Source organism: Lagopus muta, chromosome 19, assembly GCF_023343835.1.
Source record: "Lagopus muta isolate bLagMut1 chromosome 19, bLagMut1 primary, whole genome shotgun sequence".
NCBI lineage: Eukaryota > Metazoa > Chordata > Aves > Galliformes > Phasianidae > Lagopus > Lagopus muta.
This window is the reverse complement of record NC_064451.1, coordinates 7239806-7253543: the sequence shown is the minus strand read 5'-3', so window position 1 is coordinate 7253543 and position 13738 is coordinate 7239806. Positions and strand designations below refer to the sequence as shown.

General features: G+C 51.0%; 2 long non-coding RNA genes across 5 annotated transcripts; both read right to left on the bottom strand.

Moving 5' to 3' along the window:
* Positions 1-803: 803 nt before the first annotated feature.
* LOC125702721 (uncharacterized) lies at positions 804-7646 on the bottom strand. 4 transcript variants are annotated; one of them, XR_007380675.1, is made up of 5 exons: positions 5125-7646; positions 4900-4997; positions 3587-4505; positions 1866-1998; positions 804-946 (listed from the first exon to the last, which is right to left on the bottom strand). It is a non-coding gene; the product is annotated as an uncharacterized LOC125702721 (long non-coding RNA). The 4 variants fall into 4 exon arrangements; XR_007380674.1 differs by having other exon boundaries at positions 3587-4997; XR_007380672.1 differs by lacking the exon at positions 4900-4997.
* A 6-nt stretch (positions 7647-7652) lies between these two features.
* Positions 7653-11889, bottom strand: LOC125702720 (uncharacterized). The gene is made up of 4 exons (XR_007380671.1): positions 11784-11889; positions 11210-11302; positions 8943-9025; positions 7653-8636 (listed from the first exon to the last, which is right to left on the bottom strand). It is a non-coding gene; the product is annotated as an uncharacterized LOC125702720 (long non-coding RNA).
* Positions 11890-13738: the final 1849 nt, after the last annotated feature.

The following is a 13738-nucleotide window of genomic DNA, read 5'->3' as shown; positions in this document are numbered from 1 at the left end:
GGGGGGATTTCCACTTAGCATCCAGCAGGGCTGAGCAGCAGGGAGGCAAGGTGGCACGAGCAGGGCACTGGGAGAGGGCAGGGCAGGAGGAGGCAGGTTCTGGCAGCGGTGGGGACTGAGCCTTGCATGGGCTGGGTTAGCATTGGTGGCGATGGGGCTGTGTGGGATCCCGGCTTTTGTAGCCTCCTGCCACCACGCTTCGTGCTCAGAGCTGCCTCTGCACAAAGCCCAGACTGCTCTAAGCTTAATCCGTCTTGCAAACGGGTATTGTCATCGTCGGTGCCTTTCTTCAGCAGGCTTTTCTTGTTGGCTCTGCATGGCTGGCCGCTGTGTAGCTCCCGTTGTGCTGATGGCAGGAGAACCACACAAACACGCGTTCAGGTCCAATGTGCTGCTCGCGAGACATCTTCATCTGCAGAGCTGCCTGCCTGTGCTGAGCCACGGGAAAATGAGCCAGAGGTATTCCTGTGGTCCAAGGAAATTTCCCTCCTACATGACCAATTCTGGGCAGGGTTGGGGATGATCAGACTGTCCTCATCTCCAGGGCTCATCACAGCCCCCAGAGCCAATCCACCATGCTCTCCCCACACCTTACATGGGGCTGCAGATGGCACAGCAGCACCACCTCCCCTCTTCATTAGTAGGTTGCAATGGCCTCTTCCAAAGGTCTGAATGCAGATAGATCGCTTTTTTTTCCCCTGAATCAAGATCAGTAATTATGAGTCAGTGTTAGCACAGAGCTGGTGAGTCAGGCACAAAAGCATTTTTCCCTCTCACCCTCCAGGTCTAAGGTACATCACTTGCCTGAGCCTCCCGTGTGTGGTCTTCATTCAGGGCTTTCACAAACATCATTAGCAATCCATGAGCGAGTTCAGCAACAACCCACAGCCAATGCTGCCACCTCCTCTTCAACACCTGGGAAATACACAGGTGGTCCCCACCTGCTCTGTGACAGGGATGCAGAGCAGAAATTTCAGCCTTTCCTACAGAGCTCTCCTCACTTTCAGGTTGGCAGCCAATGCCCAGCGTCATGGTGAGCATTGGCCCCAAACGTGTCCAAGCCCATTGCATCCCCAGCACCTGGCTCTAGCAAAAAGGGCTGCAGGCACGCTGGTGCCCTTTCCCTTCAGCAGGAAGGTACCCAACAGTCTGCATGTCCCCAGCTCCAGAATCCTACTTCTCAAATACCACAAGCTCCTGTCCCACAGCCAGGGGAGGGCTCTGAGCTAGGGACACAGTCCAGCCCAGCAGCGCAGACCCCCAGCAGCCCATTCCTCCCTCCCAGCTGCACACCCCAGAGCTCCCCTGCACAGATGTGCACTTACTTGCCTTTGAGCTCTGGTGGGTTACTAGAGGGTGCATATTGCCTGCCCACTCCCTTTGATGCCGGACTCATCTCCTTACCCATCTCTGCTCCTTACATCTCTATGGAATTTAACTGCATCCTTCCCATTGGTGGCTGCCCCTCCTGCAAGCCCGCCTTGTGCCAGAGCAAGGATGCTGCCCAGCACCAAGCACCAGAGCTATGCATGCATAGGAGGACTCCATATATTCATTATTTGGGCTATCTCAGAAGCAAAAAATAACGTGAGAAGGAGCTGTCAGCCTCCAGCTCTGCACTGAGGAGATGAGCCCAGCGGATGCATTTGCTTTCTTTTCCTCAAAGCACGCAAAAACCCCAACAAAACAGACTTTGTTTACAGCCCGTCCTGTAAACCGCTTAGGCAGTCGGAGATGAGCTGAAAGCTTAGACACGCCGTAGAGTTACAGCCAGATGTGGTTTCCAATGGCTGAGTTAGGCACCTCGGAAACTCGAGGTTTATTAATGAAGGTGCCCGCTGAACCATAACGGGTGCTGTAATTACCTGGCTCCGGGCAGCAGGCAGTGCTGCTGCAGCCAACCATGCGCCCGGCCGAGCGGACACAGCATCTCCTGGAGGTGAGCGAGGAGGTGAAGGTCATTCCCCATGTTGACAGCTCTACGGCTTGGGTGGATGGCTGGGGGGAGATAAGGGAGCCTGAGGGTCACAGCTGATAAGAGATGAAAAGGCTCTGGGGGTGAGGAATAATGGTGTGTGAAGGGCGATACTCTGCTCCTGGTGACAGCGCTGGGTCTGAGGATGGTCAACCAGCGACTGGGACACAGCACCAGGTAGGAGCTGGGCCTTCCCCAGTTCAGACCAATGGGAGGAGCTCCTTCCCAAGCCCTGCATCACAAGGGCTGGTGCATAGATGGACGCCGATGCCCCAACCACCAAGCATCCCCTGCAGGGAGGAAACAACAGCAAGCAAATGAAGCTACATATACCCAAGAACCTGCAGTAAAAGGAGAAGGGGCCACAGGGCCCTGCAGGGGGACAGGTGAACCCATGTGTCCTCCCCATCCTCGCTGCATGGCCCCAAGGGCTGAAGCTATTGCCTCACCAAGGAGGCATTGCCTGGGAGCTTTTCACACCTGATTTTGTCTCTTGAAGTTTCACACCAATGAATAACTGTGACCTCGGGAGGGGAGTGCATTGGCTGTATTTCCCAAATATCAGCAAATTGTGTGAGAGAAAGAGATATGCTAAGGGGGCAGGCTGCTCAAACCATTACCATCCTTCTTAGTACCACTTAACTGAACCGTTAAAAAGATCCAGGGCTCCCAAAGACAATTAAGCTCAGGGGAAGCCATAAATCTCAATAAACATCAGGCCAAGTTTTCTTCACTGCTTGAAACAACAGATATAATTTCATTGGTTACTGAGCTCATGCTCCCAAAGGGATTTCAGATAAAAAGCCACTTATTCAAAACACCAAACCCAGGCTTCTCCTGTCTCTCAGGCTACCATGGGGTCAGATTTCCCAGCATGGGAACATGCGCCCCGCGGTCTGCAGAGGTGGAGCTCTGACTGCAGCAAACCTCTGCAGATTTATGATGTCTGCAGCACGGTGCTGTGACCCAGCAGTGGGGTCAGCAGCCGGCACCTGCGCTCAGGTGGCCCTGCTTGGATGCACAGGCTGCTGCTGGAAACAGCCTGCTGCTTGCAAAGCCTGCTCTGGTCTGCACGCTTGTTCCTATGGGCTGAGGTCTTGCATGGGCACAGCTACAGCCTAGAGGACACGGTGCTTTGCCAAGCCAGGTGCAACCTGTTGAACTGAGATAGCTGTCCCAGAGCACATCAGCTCTCCTTGCTGTTCTAGGGGAAAACTGTCAGTTTATCCCCATGCTGGTCACCCAGCCTATGGCCAGCACCTCTTGTCCACATGTTTCCCTATACAGACATCATTGTGTCTGAGGTCCGTGCCAAGGCAGCACACGACAGCCTGCATGCCAGCCTTGCTATTTTTTTACCAACAGCTTTCGCATCTGCAGGGCTGGGCCCTTGGCTCTGAAAGCTCCCTGCAAGGTCGCTCCATTCGCCAAGTGCAGCTTCTTTGTGCTTTGATTTAAGTTCTTGCGTGCTTCTTGTATTGATTTCTCTCAGATGTATTTTATGGGGAATAAGCACTCAAACCAGAAGGCCAAGACCTCCCGCCTTGTGCGCAGCATGGTAATGGATGAGCTCCTTCTCACGCTCCCTCCTTCCCTCCCCACTTCTCTCACCTTTTATTTAATCCGAATCCAAAAGCACTGGGGTGAAGGATGGCCAAGGCACAGACACGTGAAGCTTCTCTGCTCTGGGTACTCAGCACTGAGCCAAGCAGGGCACGGCGCAGCTGGAAACAGGAGGGCTCACTGCTCAGGCTGCAGATGGTTTCCCCTTGCAGAGATGAGGGCGATCACCTCCTGGCACCCCAAGAACCCGGGGAAGAATCCACCTTCTGAAATCCCAAATCCAGCCCACTGAAATAACCATACTGTGATGAAGACAAGGAATTCAAACGTTGTGCAATACGCTTCCATCTGACGTCATGAGCTGAGCTGAGGAGCTGGGGTTTGGAAGGCAGCCTTCCCTCTGTACACAGGAGGAATAAAAACATTATTATTGTCTTTCTCAGTGAACTGCAAAGCCTGTTTTTAAATGAAACTTGATCTCCCCATCTCATCACGTGCTTCCAGGAGCTGGAGCTTTCCGAAGACCAAATACTTTGAAACTCTGGATAAGACCATTAGAGTTGCTTAATTTCCTTTATGTCCATCTGTTTCAGTTCAGCTCGGTTGCTTCTGTCCCAGACAAGACATTTGGCTCTTCCAAATAAATCTTATAGCCCATTTGGATTAAAGACTTTCTGATGCAGCCTCTGAATATAATCCCTCTGATTTGCATCTCAAAGAAATTGAGTTAAAACCAAGCGAGAACCATATCCAGAGTGCTTGGAATTGCTGGGGGACGCGATGCGCTCCTGAGGTCCCATATGGATAATGGCACTTTTGTTTTTGATTTATCCTGAACTGCCCTGCTCCTATGGCTGTGGTCACACCAGCACGCTGCAGGACTTCCAAAGCAGACAGAGTGAGAACATAACTGACTGCTCCTGCTGTTGTCCAAAGCTTGAGTTTTGCACCCGAGAAACTGAGAAGGCTGCAGAGAAAGCGTGAGACACACTTAGGAAGTGTGGGACAGCAGATCTCCCCGTAGTGACAGCAGAGGGTGAATGATGACTAACATTGGAGCTGAGTCAGGTTCAGTGCCATTCTGCTCATCAGCTCCTAATAGGTACTTTGCTCATCCTCAGAGGCAGCACCGACAGCAGTCTCAGCAGTGCTCTCTCCTATGGCTGCTCAGTGCCCGGTGCTGGGAACCTTATCATGTTTTTGTGCAGGAGAGCTCGGGTCACGGGATGCCTGGGTGCTATTCCTGGCAGTAGCACAGCTCCCTCCACCCCAGGCAAACCCTTCCCCCTTTTCACGTCCCACAGTGCCTGCCTAGGAAACAGCCTTGTGAGATGCTGGAACCCCCAGGTCCCCACTGCTACCTCCCATTCTGTTGGATGGGAAGCCAAGTCACAGCGCAGGTAGGTGGCACAGGTACCACCAGCCCCACGTCAGAAGACACTGGATACAAGCAGGAATCCTGGGCAGTAGGACAAAGCAGACACCCACACTCCTCATAATGACAATAATTAATCACGGGGGAGGAGGGAGCAGCACTGCCCCAGCCTGAACCCTCACCCAGAAAGCCCTCATTTTCCCCCACTCACCACTGAGCAGCTCCAGCCAAGCTGACCCAGCACAGACCACCACCCTCCTCCTGCCACCACCTCAACCCCAGAGACATTACAGAGCCATTAAAAGCCAAATTCATTTCCACAGCTGAAACCAACCGCCCGTAATACAGTATTTTTTGCAGCTGTGGTTCAGCATGGCACCTGAGAGCTGTGAGGTTAATGACACGGGGCTGTCAGCAGCCTTAATTATATTCCCATTTTTCCAGCCCCTGATTAGCTTTAGAGCTCATCTGGTGTCAGAAATTTGGTGCCTAAGCTTTGACAAAAGTGTTTCATTATTACTTAATAAATGGGTAAAGAGGGAGTGCGTGTATTTAAGCTCTGCCTCGTTAAAGCTGCTTTTTTTTTTTTTATTATTTAACCTCACCAAAGCTCCCTACCTGGCTGGGAGCCCCATACTGGGATGCTGGGGGGGGCTCAGCCCCATTATCCCCTCCCCAAACCTGGCTCTATAACCCCCATGAATGCACCCTGTTTTGCTGGGAGCCTGCTGCTCCCCATCAGCCAACGGCCAATTAATAAGGATCATTTATTACTGTTATATCGCCTCTAAAGCAGGCCAGGTGTTTGCATAAAAAGAAAAAAAAAAATCAAGAGATTTAAAAATAATAATAATAAAAGCACAAGCTTTACATCAAAGCCCTGAATGGCTTAAAATCTAAAGCAGAGCTTAGGTTGTTCTCCACATTCAATTTCCTCCAGCCCTCAGCACAGTTAATTAATTTGAATATTAATAATAGTGGTGAGAAAGAGCCCTGAATCTTTTTCTCCTTCCCCATTGCAGACCTCGCCGTGCCTCAAAGGGGTGCCCAGTTCCTGGATATTTGCCCCCAGAATCCTTGCAGCTCTCAACCTGTGCCTTTTTTGCTTTGCAGGAAATTCCTAGAGTGAAATCAGGGCAGAACCATCCTCTCAGCACTCAGGATTTCAGCTGGCTCTGCTCTCATGGCTGGGTGAGATGTGGGAAATCAGCGCTTTGCTCTCCAGCATCAGGAGTTGGATGCACTCTTCCACCTGATGCAGCTCCCGAAGCCCCTCCTGGGTTTGTGGGCTCCTCCAGCAGCATTCTCACTCTTCTGTGAGGTCGGGAGCACAGGGCTGCCCCACAGGGCTAGATTTATGGCCCTGCTGTATTTCAGTCCCTCTGGGCTTGGCCATTTCCATGGCGGCTGCTGGAGATCAAGGCTGCTCTCGATGACGGCATCCTTGACCTGTGATCAAGCTGAAGCCAACGGAAGTTTCCAGCAACATAAGCCACTTAATGTTTAACTTCTGTGGTAGCTTCTGGAGACTGATATGATATAATTTTGGCTCTGCAAAGACAGCTTAGCTCAAGGGAGTGGACTGCAAATCATTAGCAGGACTGTTCTCACCCCAGCTCCTTGCTTTTAATTGCTGAGCAAAGCGGCATGAAGCATTCCCAGAGAGGAGCTGCAACCACATGAAATCTGCCTCATTTGTAGCTTCATTCCAGCACAGCTGCATGTGATGGAAGTCGGGCTGATATTAACAGGGCCACATCCCAGGTCCACAGTGATGGTGGGGATGGAACTGGGGTCAGAACTCATCTAGAGCCCAAAGACGGATGAGGAGCAATGACTTCTAATTGACAGAAGCACCACCCAAGCAGGAGGGATGGGATATTTTCAGCACAGCCTCCACTGCCCCACACTGTGCTCAGCTCCTCTGGCAGCCCATAGAATTGACCTCAGCTCCCCATCCATACGGTGAGTCCTCATGTGGGGACAGACACTGTCTGTGTGCTCTGCAGGGCCGTGATGAAGGGCGAGCACGGGGCTGGCTGTGCTGAGCCCTCCCAGCCTAATAACCACATTAATTAGAGCACACGGCCCCTTCTTCCCACTGTAAATCTCCATCAGCCATAAACTGGATGGGCCATAAAAGGGAGTTTACGACAAACTCACAAGGCGATACGTGTTTGGATCCTTAGCTCCGTTGCAGTTGGTAATAAAGCCTTCTTTTATTGGAGCATATACTCTGCCCTCAAGATAACATACAAGGCCCAGGGCTCCTCAAAGACATGATGCAAAGCCATTTGTTGCACTTTGATTTGCTGCAAAGCTACACAGAGGTAGGAGAGCAGAGGGAGGCAGCCAACAGGCTTCAGCTCTGCCAGTCCCAAACCACCACAGCATGCAGCATGGCAGGCTGAGAGCCTCTGTAGTGCTACATCATAAACGTAGCAGGGGGCAAACTCTAGTGAACAGTTTAAAAAACTGCTTGAGATTGATGAAAACAGAGACAGAAACCTGCCCTGTGAGGAGTCAGCTCTCAGAGAGCGATAGGTTGGGGTGCTGTGATGGAGGGGGTTAATGGTTAAGCTTGTTTTTGTTTATGAGTTTGGAGCAGATAATGCTTCACGTCATCAAAATAGGTGCCGACTCTTTGAGGAGCATAAGGGCCAGGCCTGGAGGAGATCTGTAGGCATCAAAGTCCCAAGCAGGGCTTTTAGAAAAAAAAAAATAGGACCAAAAAAAAAAAAAAAAAAAAGAAACAAGGAAAGATGAATACCTGCAGCTGGTGGGGTGCCTGGGCACCAGCCCATGGGGTACCAGGGCACCACAGACACTGTCCTCTCCCCTGCTTTTCTCAGCAACGTTTGTTAGCTGGAGGATAAACATCAGCATTGCTTTGGGTGCAACCCATTCCCTATCTCTGCCCTCCTCCTGGGTGATGCTCCCCTTAAAAAAGGAACCCAAAGTCCTCAGGCGTGCACTTCCCTTCCGAAGGCAACAGCACACTCGTTAATCCCAGCTCAGTCTGAGGCAGCCGCAGACACCGGTATGAAATCATCGCTTTTATTTAGTTCAGCAGTTAGGTATGATTGTTCTGAACTGCGATTCAACCCTGCTCCCTTCCATCTCTGGCGGTGTTAAAAGTAACAAGTCTATCACCTCTGGAGCCATTTCTCTGTCGCTCGCATCTTGCTGGAGCTGCAGAGTTTTGCTGGAGGGCTTCATCTCTTCCAGACAGCCACCTGTCAATTATCCCTCTGCCCGACAAATAAAATAAGCAGCCACAGACTGTACACACAATAGCTGTCCCCATGTGTTTGCAGCAGACCTGCTGGAGGAGCTGAGCCGATGTTCCAGGAGCCACACGCATGGCTCCAGCACTGCAGTCTGGGCTTGCCTGCAAGCTGAACCCCCACACACTGCTGCCTTTATTCTGGAAGATATTTCCATCTGACTGCTAACACAGAAGATTTTGGGGCCAGTGCTGGACCAGCACTCAGTGTGATCAGACCTGGAAGGGACCTGCCCTGATTCCTGGTGGCAGCACCACTCCATGGTTCTTCATGGCTCTATTCCTGACTTACCATGATGAGTAGTTTGTATTCATACACATGTGTGATTTCCCTTTTGTCCTTACACATATTGCTTTCTAACATGGGCACAGGCACTTTCCATACACCAGCTCTTCCTCTTTCATTGATTTCCCATTGGTGTCCTCATCACAACAACCTGTGATGGATGGAGACACGATGGATGAATGGATGGAGCACCAGCCCCGCTGATCTCATGTCCCACAGCCACGTCTTCCAAGCCATCACCTTGACATCCTCAGAATCTCTCTCTGATCTTTCTGACCCAGTGTAGCAATCACTAGGGTTCATCTGGGACATCAGCAGGTCTATGAGTGATACCACAAAGCCTGGACCCCACACTTCCAAATTCCCATAGAATTATAGAATATCTCAAGTTGGAAGGGACCCATAAGAATCATCGAGTCCAACTCCTATGGAAAGCTCCAAAACCACCCTGCACTACCTGCTGTGCTTGGCCTCATCCAGGACAGCTCTCCACGTGCTCCCCATTTAGATCCTTTCCCAGCCAGGTCTACAAGCCTCAAACTTCAAGGAAGAAAAACAGAATCATTAAGGTTGGAAAAGACCTCTAAGATCCCCACGTCCATCCTCAACCCACCCCACCATGCCCACTGACCTCAGTGCCACATCTCCATGGCTCTGGAACGCCTCCAGGGACCAGGACTCCATCACTCCCTGGGCAGTTCCAAAGCATTACCACTCTTCCAGAGAATAAATTTTTCCAACCTGAGGAGCTGGAAGGCTTCAGAAGGCACTGAAGCCCCAGGTCTGACTTATATTCCACTGAGAAATTAGTCATTGTTTTTTGTGGCTGTTTTACAGAGACAGAAAAGAAACTGATGTAACAGCAGACGGCTCTGAGAAAGCTGTCTGAGCAACACACCTTGCCCCTCTCTGAGACACCCATCCCACTCCTCCGACTCCTGCAGAGAGCCTCACGTGGCCATGGGGCTCCCAAGGGAGTGGGGAGGCCAAACAGATCAAGCTGGGAGCCTGCAGCCAAGCCTGGATGAGACTTTGGTCTCTCTTTTCAGCCCTATGCCACTGCCGCGCTGCTCCTGCTACCGAGTGCCTGGCAGTCACAGGGCCATAACAAACATTACTCATCCCCATCCAGAGCTTACCAGCTTCCAGCAGTCACACATGACGCATGTGTTTACCACCAGTGGGAGGGTTTTATATATATCTATATGCTTTTACTGCAGTAAGTGTCTCTGTTTCTGAGGGCAGAGGAATTATTACCCAACGCTTTCATGGTATAACAAAGAGCATATGTTGTACCCGGCATAAATTTAGCTTCTGATCTGATGAGCAAGATTATTTTTTCCCCCCCTTCTCTGCCTCTAAATGTACAGATGAGTGCTCGCATTCGTCCCTAATGGCAGTGAGGAAGGGGAATGCTCAGAGCGAGCAGCACACGCACACAAACACATGCACAGAGCTAGAAAAACACCCCGGGTTTCTAAATCTACCCAGCAATCCCACAGTAATCTGCTCAGTCGTAGTCACAAATATAACTCAGGGACAATAAATAAGCTAACGGGAGTTAAATTAGTTCAGCTCCTTAACCTTTGGACGGATCAATCCCTGCGTTATCTCATTTCTCCCCAGCCCCTCTCCATCCCCCACACCTTGTCCCCTCCCTCTTTGCACTGTGTTGGTGCCAGGCAGTGGGCAGACACACGAGGAGGTGGTAGGGAGCCGGGACACAGCAGAACAGTGTAGAACTCTCTCTGCAGAGAGGTGTATCACTAACCACTTCCTTTCTGAAAACAGTGTGTGTGTAGAAGCAGCAGCAGGGTTCACTACCTGCTGGCATCCCGTGCCTTGCAGGGCTCTCAGACCCATCAGATGGATGCAGTTGGAGTACATGTGAGGAAAATCCCAAATTTAAAAAGGGCCCAAAGGAGCAATTTGCAAAAGGTCATCAGTTCCCACAGTCAGCATAGGATGCTCAGCCCTTGCTGAGAGCTTTGAGCTCCTGAATTTCCCTCTCAGGCAGCTGGGAATTGCATCCCCTGGGTGTCCACAGGGAGGGATCTGTGTGCGCCCAGCCTGTGTGGACCAGCAGGCTGTTTGTCAGCTCTTCCTGCCCCTTGCTGTGACTCATTCTGTGAATGAAAACACACCCATGGGGAAAGTATGAGCATCTGAACGAGATGCCAGCCAGCAGACACTGCGCTGGAAGGAGGCAGGCAGGTAATGCGCACATCTCAGTGCATCCTCACAGCACGCACACCACCCAGGTGGCAGAAGGTTTTCCCCTTCGAGCCTCTCAAGAATGGGGCAACTCCAGCATCATCCCTGCTGCCATCTCACAGCCCTTCCCAAGGGAGTGACACTGCTATCTCTGTTCTGTGGGACCACAGAGGCTGTCTCTGAGCAAGGAAAAAGAAGCTGCTTTCCAGCCCTCCACCCCCAGAAGATGAGTTGGAGGAAATTAACAACGATGCACAACTGAAAAAATTGAACGGTTAGAGGGAGTTCAAAGCTGAGCCAGTCTTGAGACATCTGCACACCACATGCCAGGCTGAGAAAAGTGCTCATAAATCCTTCCAGGCTGGCACCAATGGAAGGGAGCTCAGAGCACTCAACCCAACTGGGAGAATTCCCAGTGCTTCTGTTCTGAGACGGCTGAAAACTCCATGGAAAGGCACAAGTGAGGGAAGGAAAGCAGCTCAGCAGGAAACATTGAGTCATCTGAGTTACCTTCGTTTTATAAACGGTTACTGTTCCAGTTAGCAGAATGTCGTGTCCATTAAAAAGTGCATTTCATGATTCAAACACAGATTACCAGCAAACCTGGGGATGTCAGGAGAAGCACGATATGAGTCTTTGTACAATAGGAAGGCAGCTGTGAACTAACATGGTAGAAAAAAACAGAGCCCAGCTTCCTGGAGGAAAGCCCATTCTTCCAGTAAAAGTGAAGGAACCTGCACTGGGTGAAAAATGTCAATCCCCTTTAACAGAGATCAATAAGGCAATGGGATCGGTCTGCTCACACCAGCTGCCACTGATCTATTGCTGTTTGCAGAAGCTTTCATTCTGCTTGTCTTTACAACTTGGCTAATAGGAAAAACTTCACAGTGTTAAAAAGAAAAGTGAGTGAACGACCCAGGAATCAAAAGTGGAGGAGCTTTGCAGCTGAGTGGCCTCAGGATGCTGCGCGCTGGAGGTGCCAACCAGGCAGCAATCCAACAGCAAGGTCCCAGGCTGCAGCAAGTGAGGAGTTGCTCAATTGCAACAGCCATGAGCACAGAAATAAAGGAAAGAAGCTGCTTACCTTCAGAAGGCCTCAGTGCACAGGGATCTCCAGCAAGAGCCCTTGCTCCCACTGCCAACCCTTAAGTGAGGTCTGGGCAGGGGTGGATCCTGGCTCCAGCCCTTCTGGTCACTCAGTGCAGTGGATACACCTGAGCTGCCCTGGGTTGGCCCTGCCTTCCCACCAGGTGCTCAATCACTGCTTCAAGCCCTGACTTAGCATTTCTGCTACAGCTGCCATGCCTAAGCTTTCTCAGTTGCTCTCACTGCAGACGTTGCTTTCTCCCAGAAGAAAGTGGGGCTAAAGGCAACTTAAAGACATGACCTGTGCCTGCCACGTAGCTGCTCTGCTGGTCTTTGAGTATGGAAATGGCTGGTGGCCTCTAAGTCCAACAGCAAGATGCCCAGAGTTCCCACAAAGGAACAGCATGGGAGGAGATGGGGCTGCGTTCTCACAGATAACAACCCCCAGGGACTGCAAATAAACTGTTGGCAGCAGAGTGACCCACAGTATCCCTGGTTCACAACCCCCTCTACACCACCAAAGAAACCCAAACCAACCCAAATCCGCTCCCAACACCTGAAGCATCACCACTGTCTGGTGACGAGAACCAGAAGCACAAAGCGTGGTTTGGGCTGAGCAGACAGATGGGCAGAAGAATGGGATGGAGCCTGGTGCCCCGGGCATGCTGCATCCATCTCTCCGCAGGAGCCTCCCAGTCTGACACCGCTCATCAGAGCACTCAGTCTGCAGAAGCCCTTCAGAACATAAGGGCTCCCATGGGGATGCTCGAGACCAGACTTTCCTAAAGCGCTCAGCAAACACCTCACGCTCTCTGCTTTTTGGAAACTCTGACACACACAGCTCTCGACACTGCTGTCTCATATACGTATGGCTGACTCAGATAGATATATGGCTGGCTTAGCATACTTCCCTTTCTTCCTCCCCTCCCCCCCCGGAGTTTTGCATGTCTGAGGCTGTTTCGGATAAAAGATACCAAAAATGAAAATGCATTTGGGATGTCTGGGAACCAAGAAGTCAGACTGCAAGAAAACCAGACAGGGTTAGAGCCCCAAATCCCCGTCTCCTGCCAGCAATCTAAACCCTCTGCTGACTGCAGGTTCCAAGGCTCCATTTGCTCCACGGCAGCAGCAGCAGTAGCTATTTCAGAAGTGTATTCCATCAGCAGTAATGGGTCTTTCCTCATAAGCTGTGTTTTCATAGTAAATCTTCGGTCTTACATTGCATTACAGAGTTCAGCTGCCGCTAATCCTTAAAAACAATTCATTTCCAACTGCAAAGTGCAATAAAGAAAGGATAATCACTATTAATATTAGTTATTGTTATTGATTTCAGCTTTAAAGAATTGATTTTCAGTCCCAGCTGCATTTATGAGTCTCTTTGCTGAAGATGCATACACAGAGCCCACCGCTGTTTTCAGACCCTTGCCCCAGCTCCCGGCCATGGACATGGTGGGAGGAAGATGGCTCTTCCCTGGTGATGCTGCCACAAACCTGCCCAGATTGGGGACATTGCTCCTGGGGTTGCAGCCCCAAATAATAAAACCCCCTTCTTTTATTCAGTTTCACAACTGAGCAATTCTGTGACTCAGTGCTCCCATGGAGGGGTGGCACGCAGCCCAAAGTGGAGTCGCTGTGGTTGGAGGGCAGGGGATGCCAACTCCACGGGTTCTATTCCGCACATCCATGGCAGCTTCCTACGTGCACGCAGAGGAAAACACGGAGATTAAAAAGAAAAGCATTATTGCTTCCTAACTGTGATTCCTACGATACCACTGAGCCTTCCAAACCCTTCCGGAGCTGTAAATTCAGTTTTAAAGCTTGCTCATGAGGATGGCTCTGCCTGGAACTCCCATTCAACCCGCCTTCACAGCTCCTTTAAAAGACAAATAAATGGCCTTGGGGCAAAGAACCCCCCATGGTGGAGGGGCAGAACCAGGCTCTGCCCCACTGCAG